Here is an 8,224-nt window from a genome sequence, read left to right as displayed (position 1 = left end):
TTGTGAACCCTAGGGTATATTCGTTTCATTGAATCTCTTTATTATGCTTTCAATAAATTGATGTTTATTGTGAGTTCCAACCTTGAATCATTGATTGTATGAACATTTCCCCAAGAGTGACACTAGGGTTGAGAGTTCTCATTGGTAACCTTGTGAGTGAGTGACACACTACGAGCATTAGATAAAGCTAGGTTGGAGAGGGTTGAGAGGGTGAGTCGAGAGGTACAGGAGTGTCCCCTTTCCCCTCCGACGTGATAGATTCTATCTCCGTTCCTCGAGTTCTTTGCGGCCATAATAGAGTTAATGGTCTAAGGGATGAACTTCTGCTTGGGCTTAGTTGAACGTTCAACGGAGTGAAGCGTTAAGGTGATCTTAGTATCTAGGTCTTAATCGTGGTTAGGGACCTTCCACCTGGACCAAAGGGTTAGGTTTATAATTAGGAAGAGATTTATCACTTGGAATCCCTAGAGCTCATTGTAACTCTATGCGAGTGCGAGGTTGAGAGGTTATCTAATCTCTCCTCCGGGACATGTATAGAGTTAGGCATAGTTGACCTTGGATTTGGGACTATGTAATTAAGGATTTCCACGACTCACCGTTGCATTGATTAGGAAGCATAATAGAGGGTTCTTGCACTTGAAACAATTATCCTAGGTGGAGCATTATCCGGGTAGCCCATCTTTATCGATTGCCTTACCCCCTTCTCTACTTTTGCTCTCTTACTTGTTGTTTTCATTGTTGAGAATCGAATCATTGTCACACTTATCATCATTGATCTTTCACATAGCTAAGAATAGAATTAAGTATTTTTATTCCCTATTCCTTGTGGATTCAATACCCGCTCATCCGGGATATACGCAAGGGCAACATGTCAAGTTTTTGGCGCCGTTGCCGGGGAATAGCCGTTTAGAGATACTTTGCACTTTGTTTTCTTAGCTATTTCACCATACATTCTATTTCCTATTTTCTTATTCTATCATTGTTCTGATTTCTTTTTCCTTCTTTTTTGGGTGCAGCTTCAGGTTATGACCTGAGGGAATCCCTCAACATTGATTGAAGGAGATCCTGAGCTTGAACGTACACTTAGAAGAAAAGGGAAAGAGCCTGTACAAATGCAGTCTAATCCAGCTGATTTGGAAGGAGAAGAATCTGAAAACATGGCAGAACAAAATGAGCAACAGCGAATATTATCCGATTATGCCAGACCTTCAGTGTTGGGGACACAATCGAGTATTGTGCGTCCCCCGATTACAGCTCAGAACTTTAAGTTGAAGCCGGCATTCATCCACATGTTGCAGCAATCCGCACAATTCAATGGTTTGGCCGATGAGGATCCAAACAGTCACATAGAGAGCTTTCTCGAGGTGTGTGATATGCGGAAGATAAATGGGATGACGGATGATGCCATGAAATTGAGAGCCTTCCCATTTTCCCTAAAGGGGAGAGCGAAGCAGTGTCTACACTCGTTAGCTAGAGCGTCAATTACCACGTGGGAGGAGATGGTGGAAGCTTTTCTAGCTCGTTATTTTCTGCCTGGAAAATCAGCAAAGCATAGGAACAAGATCTCATCCTTTGTTCAGTTGGAATTAGAGTCTCTATTCGAGACATGGGAAAGGTTCAAGGAGCTCCTGAGAAAGTGCCCGCAACACGGATTCCTGGAGTGGATGATTGTTCAAACCTTTTACAATGGTTTGAACCCGAGTACAAGGCAACTCTTGGATGCGGCAGCAGGAAGTACCTTAGGTATCAAGACCCCCGATGAGGCCCATCTGTTGATTGAAGAAATGGGGTTAAACAGCTACCAATGGAATGCTAGGGAGAAGAAAAAGGTGGCCGGTCTCCATGAGATAGATGCGGTAACTTCATTGGCGGCCCAAGTGGAAAATTTCAGTAAGAAGTTAGATCTTCTAACTTCAAATAGAGTGGCGGCCGTGACTAATTACACCGGGTGTGGTGGAGGACATTCTCCCTCCAATTGCTCGATCTCTATTGGTGATGTTTCTTCGGTGGAGAATGTTGATTTTGTAGGTAATGGCAGAGACCTCAAGGAAACCCATATAGCAATACCTACAATCTGTGTTTGAAGAATCGTCTCAGTTTCTCATGGAGTAATCAAGGTCCACAAAAGGCCATGGGGCCACCGGGTTTCCAACCACAACAACAAGCCCCTCAGGTGGAAAACAAAGTCTCAGGTTTGGAAACCCGAATGACTGACCTAGAGAAGCACTTGGCTAGATTTGTGCAATCTGCAAATACAAATTTTGAATCAGTCGAGGCTACACTTCGCAACCACACCGCCTTTTTGTATAACCTTGAAAATCAGGTGGGGCAAATTATGAAGTCTCTCTCGGAAAGGCCACATGGAAGCTTGCCGAGCAATACAGAGACCAATCCTAGAGAGCACGTGAAGGTGATTACTTTGAGAAGTAGTCGTGAGGTTGAAGGTGGGCTTCTGAGTGAGAAGTCAAAAGAATACGCACCCGAGGTTATAGAGGTAGAAGAGGGAACAAGCAAAGAGAAAGAGGTGGCACCCCCACCTTTCAAGCCAAGAATCCCTTATCCCTCTAGATTGAAAAATGACCAAGGGGATGAACAGTACAAGAAGTTCCTGAGTTTGTTCAAGCAACTCCACATCAATATTCCTTTTGTTGAGGCATTGGCCCAAATGCCTAAGTATGCGAAGTTCTTGAAAGACTTGTTAACTAACAAGAGGAAGTTGGAGGAAAGTGCTTCAGTGATTTTAGATGGTTCGTGCTCGGCGGTATTGCAAAAGAACACGCCGAACAAGAAGAAAGACCCAGGAAGCTTCATCATTCTGTGTAATATTGGCAATCTAAGTGAAGAAATGGCATTGCCGAACTAAGGGGCAAGTATCAATGTAATGTCATACACCTTCTTTCAAAATCTGGCTTGGGCGAGCCTAGGCCTACTCGGATGATTTTGCAACTAGCGGACCAAATAGTGCGACATCCGAGAGGCATCATTGAAGACGTGCTTGTCAAGGTGGACAAGTACATTTTTCCGGTTGACTTTGTAGTGCTAGATGTCGATGAGGATGCGGATGTACCCTTGATACTTGGGAGACCATTCTTGCGGGCTTCCAAAGCATTGATTGACATGGACGGCGGAGAGCTCACATTGAGAGTTGGAGATGACAAGCTCACATACCGCCTTGCTGAAGCCATGCGGCATTCTATTGACTTCGATGATACTTTATACTTTCTAGACACTACTGATGAGATTATTGATGATTACATGGAGGAAATGTTCAATCCGGATCCATATGAAGGTTTGTTTGACCAAGAGGAGGGCAATGAAAAAGTAATGATGCTTGGATCGACGGAAGAAGTACCATCTACCCCGGGGATCTTGAAGAAGGTGCTCCGGAAAATGAAGAGGGCTAGGAGACGCCACCGGAAACACTCCAAGGCTGTTGGAGACATCCGTGAACCAAAGAAGTTGGGTGAACCATTACTAGGCGGTCCCAAGCCCGATAATACACCCTCTGCCCTCAAGAGACTCTACACATCATGCTTTCAAGCCATGGGTAAGAGGGTAACCTTCATCTATGAATCCCTGTGAGGTAAGACAAGGTACGTCAAGCTTAGTGACGTAAAACAAGCGCTTCTTGGGAGGCAACCCAAATGTTTACTATTTTCTTATTTTTAGATAGGTTATTTGTATGAATAAATTGTTAAGTGTTGGTTTCTTGATTTTTATGATGCTTGTGCTGCGATTTTATTGTGGGTTTTTAAAGTCATTGTGTGTTTTCAAGTGGAATTAGCGAAGTATGGTCGTTTGAGCTCTATTTCATGTTTTTCACTGGTAAAATTTGAATAATAGAGTAGGCTCTGAGTGTGTACACATGTTCAGAAATTTTCTGCAGAGCTTGCAGATTTTTCCTATGTCATCCAGAGAAAATACACGAGCGTGTGGAATTTTCGCATGCCCGTGGAGCTGCACTGCGAGCTCAGCCAGAGAAGGCACAGGGGCGTGCGGCTGCCCCTGTGAACGACCATGCGACTGTCACACGCCCGTTGGTAATTTCAGCATGGGCGTGTGAACTCCTGCAGGGTTCGGCGGATTATCCCGAGAGCACACAGGGGCGTGGACTCGCCCCTGTGGGTGACCTTGTGAAACACGCATGGGCATGGGTAATTTCCACACGCCCGTGCAAAACTTTGCATAGGAGTTCTCCCCATCCTGAGAAGACACAGGGGCTGCCCCTGTAAGTTGGGCATGCGAAGGTCCACGCCCGTGCGGAATTTCAACACCGGCATGTGGAACACTTGGTATTTTCCTTGGATGTCCAAAGAAGCCACAGCAGCGTGTGGCTGCCCTGTGGATTGGACGTACGGGCGTGGGTATTTTTCGCACGCCCGTGTGAGATCGTTCAAAGTTAGTGAATGTTTTTCCCAAGAGCGCCCAGGGGAGTGCACCTGCCCCTATGAAGCTCTCCTATGGGGCGCACGGGCGTGGGTAATTACCGCACGCCCGTGTGGATGCACAGAACATCAAGGGTCGCGAGTTCTTTTTAAAGAAGATTAGTTTCTCTCCCTCTTCACGACCTCTATTCATCTGGAAACACTATCACATCATTCTCCGATTTCATAGCGCTAATTTGGTAGAATTTCTGCAAGGTTTTCAGCCGGTTCTTCATTTTCTCATCCCATCTCGTCAATGAGCCCTATTCATCATTTTCTTCGCCAATTTATGGTTTCCATCGATTAAGCTATATTTTTGGATTTTTGAAGCGCGGCCATGCGGTTTTCACACCCCGTGGATCCACACAGGCGTGTGGAAATTCCACACGACCGTGTGGATTTCTGCAACATTATTTTATTAACTTGTTTGATCGATTTCGTTTCAAATTTTACAGATTATGACACCTTGATTGATGAAGAAAGCTGATAAGAGACCACGTGAGTCATCACCTTAGACTGAGGGCATGAGGTTTGCGATTCTAGAGCATCAGGTTCGCTATGAGCGCTTGCCGAAACTCCGTGTCGGGCAGACTCGATTCCTGGACACGACTATACTGCGAGATCTACAGCAGGGAGATGAGCTCGCTGATGAGGTAGAGGATCTCATTTCAGCAGGTGGTTTGTGGTAGTTATTGATGATTAGATAGCCAGCCATCCGAGAGTTTGCACTGGAGGTGCTTTCATCATTCGAATTTGAAAGATCGTACGGGAGCTTCGGAAGTTTGAACTACATTCAATTCAAAGTATTTAGACACCACCATAGCTTGAGCGTTACTCAATTTTCAGTACTACTTGGCTTGTATGTGGAGGCATTCACAGATACGGAGAAGTACGCTCAGTTACCGACTGATTATCCTGGAACCTTGACCCTGTAGAGAGCTTACAGAGTACTATATGGTCAGGGTCAGTACGAGCCGCGGGTGTCCAAGGCCAAGTGCCTTTCCCGACCTGCATACAAATATTTACATGCCATTATGAGTAGGTCAATGAATGGTTGTGGTGATAGCACTGGTGTTCTGAGCCGTCAGGAACTACTGTACTTATACTCGATGATGCAGCGTGTACCGATTCACTTAGGGCACATCATGGCAGACTACATCAGACATCAGGGACACTATGCTAGACTCTGAGCGATCTTCTTGGGCCCCTACATTACAAGATTAGTGCTGGGCATGGGTCTCTTAGATTCGATTCGTGGGGCTGAGAAGATGAGTATACCTGCCCCTTTGAGTCTAGAGACAATGAGATTGATGGGTATGATCCGCAGGATTCGAACAGGAGTTTTTGCTTTAGTGCTACCAACTCCAGAGATAGCCGAGGATGGGGGTGATGAAGCCGGGGCATCTCAGCCCGCTCCCGAGCCTCAACCAGCACCGAGAGCGAATTGGGGGTGGTACCGATTGAGGTAGCGGAGGCTCGAGCCGAGATTGCAGAGATTAGGGCTACACAGGCCACTCAGTACACAGAGTTCATGGCACGTTTTGACGTATTACAACAGATCTTAGAGCGAGATGTCGCCTCATTATTTGTCATGCGGCCGAGGACTCCTCAAGCCCCCTCAGTTCCTCCGGCACCCTCATCCCCTACCCCGGCACTGGTGGACCCACCATGTGCATCTTCACCAACAGCAGCAGCAGCACCTGAGCTCGAGGGTGACACTGACATTTTATTTTAAGTTCTTTTTCTTTAATGCATTTTATTTTAGACTTGTTCACTCAGAAAGGATTCTCCTTCTGAGTTTATTTTCATTTTGCATCTCGAGGTGTATTCATTGTCTATCTTTTATATATACTCGAGATATTTTGTTTTTATTGAGCTTCACTAAACCCCCTCATGTATGCGTGCAGATAGTCTTGTCTTCTTTGGAATTGAGACTTAGTCATGGGCACGGCCAATGTGCTTAGGCACTTAACCGTGTGAGCTTCAGAACCCTTCGGAACACTACCCCCATGGAATTAGCTTCATCAAACGCAACACAAGGAGTCAGGGGAGTATTGTTTTGATTGCTTCTCCCACATTTGCTTTTGAACGATATATATTTTGAGTGAGCTTGCATGTCTACATTGGGGACAATGTACAACTTAGGTGTGGGGGGGGGGGGAGTTTCATAGTGCACACATTCTTTTCTATTGTTCTTGATTGTTATATGCTCACATAGCCAATGGCGGTTCACCTTAGTTGCAAGGATGGTATTCTTGAGTTTAGGAGAATTTTTAACAGTAAATGTTTTCATGCTCTAGTTCTTGCTTGAATTTCTAGGAATTTTTGCCCGATTTACACTTAGTGCACTACTCACTCTTTAAACTCTTTTCAAAACTCAAGTTTGATGTTAAAGGGAATAGTTATAGTTGTTTTTTGTGTTAAATTCTGAAAAAAAAAGTTTTATTGTGTTCTTGTGCTTGTTGGGTGGAAAGAGCTACCACCTATGAAGTATGAAGCTACTCTCATAAGTCGGATACTAGTTATGCCCTAATGAGAGAAAGAGCTATCTCATAGGATAAGTGAAAGCTACCACTCTAGTAGAAAGAGCTACCACCTCGAAAGTGTGAAAGCCACCTTAGCGGCCGCTTTGGAAAGGGCTACCTCAGAGGATGTGTGAAGCTACTACCATCTTTGAAATTGTTGTCACTTTTGTAGATCAATAAGTCCCTTGTACTTAGAACTTTGAGGAGTATACTTTTGGTTGACTTGAGTGAGTTCACACATGTACACGATTTCAGGTTTGTCTTCCTTTTTGATTCAAGTTTTTAGCTAGAGCATTGATTTTTGTATTTAATGTTGAAATTTCCCTTAGTTGTAGAATGCTCTCTTTGTATACTTTGGTGAACCTAAGGCAAAGCACTTTCAATATTTTCTTTATTGATGCACAGAATGTTTAATTTTTTGCTTGAGGACAAGCAAAATCTTAAGTGTGGGGGAGTTTGATAAGTGCTTGTGCGATATGAATGCGAAGCGTTCATTCCTTATGTTGAGCATTACTTTTCTTGGGTTTTTACACTAATATATGTGTTTTCATGTTACTTTCATGCAGTTAGGGTTGTGAGGCCGAGTATGAAGGAAAGAAGCCAATGTGGAGCACAATGCACTGATTTTGGAGAAAATCTTGCTAAGGTTCAAACGCGAAGACAAAGGTCGGGTGTGAGATGCTACAGTGTGTGCCAACCTCCTCGTATTCTAGTTGGCACATCCATTTGGAGGGGCACAAAGGCAGTCACACTCGAGCATTCCGACTTATGCACATAGAACAAGAGCTCCACCAACTTGCCTATCATTGAAGAAGCAAGTGATCAATGACGTGAAAACAGAAGTTTAGAGAATCCACACCCGTAGCAACACGGTAGCAAGTACTGTAGCAGCTGTTCACAGCCGGCCGAGAAAACAGAAGTTTAGAGAATCCACACCCGTGTAGTCGCCCAATTCCAGCCCTATTTAAAGCCGAATCAGCCACGATTTTAGTATTCTTTTCTCCATCTTTTCCCCAACTTGAGAGAGGGCTTCGGGTAGGGTTTTTAGGGGCATTGGCCAAGGTTTTGGAGAGGTTCTACGGCTCCAACATCGTCATTCCTTAGGAAGAAGGTTGGTAGGGGAGCTTTCGTCGAGGTGTATCCTATACCGGACGAGGGAATCCTTGGACGACGAGTAGAGGACTTTCCACAAGACCATCGACACGACTATCGAGGGGGTTTCTTTATGGATTCATTGCTGTTACATTCTATTTCTTTGATTGTACTTAGCTCCAT

At 44.7% G+C, this 8,224-nt stretch overlaps 1 non-coding gene across 1 annotated transcript; it reads right to left on the bottom strand.

Moving 5' to 3' along the window:
- Window positions 1-1,547: 1,547 nt before the first annotated feature.
- LOC120259658 lies at window positions 1,548-1,654 on the bottom strand. Its single transcript, XR_005536215.1, has one exon. It is a non-coding gene; the product is annotated as a small nucleolar RNA R71 (small nucleolar RNA).
- Window positions 1,655-8,224: the final 6,570 nt, after the last annotated feature.

This window comes from Dioscorea cayenensis, chromosome 4 (assembly GCF_009730915.1).
Source record: "Dioscorea cayenensis subsp. rotundata cultivar TDr96_F1 chromosome 4, TDr96_F1_v2_PseudoChromosome.rev07_lg8_w22 25.fasta, whole genome shotgun sequence".
Lineage (NCBI taxonomy): Eukaryota > Viridiplantae > Streptophyta > Magnoliopsida > Dioscoreales > Dioscoreaceae > Dioscorea > Dioscorea cayenensis.
The sequence above is the reverse complement of the archived record's forward strand: the minus strand, read 5'-3'. Positions and strand labels throughout refer to the sequence as shown.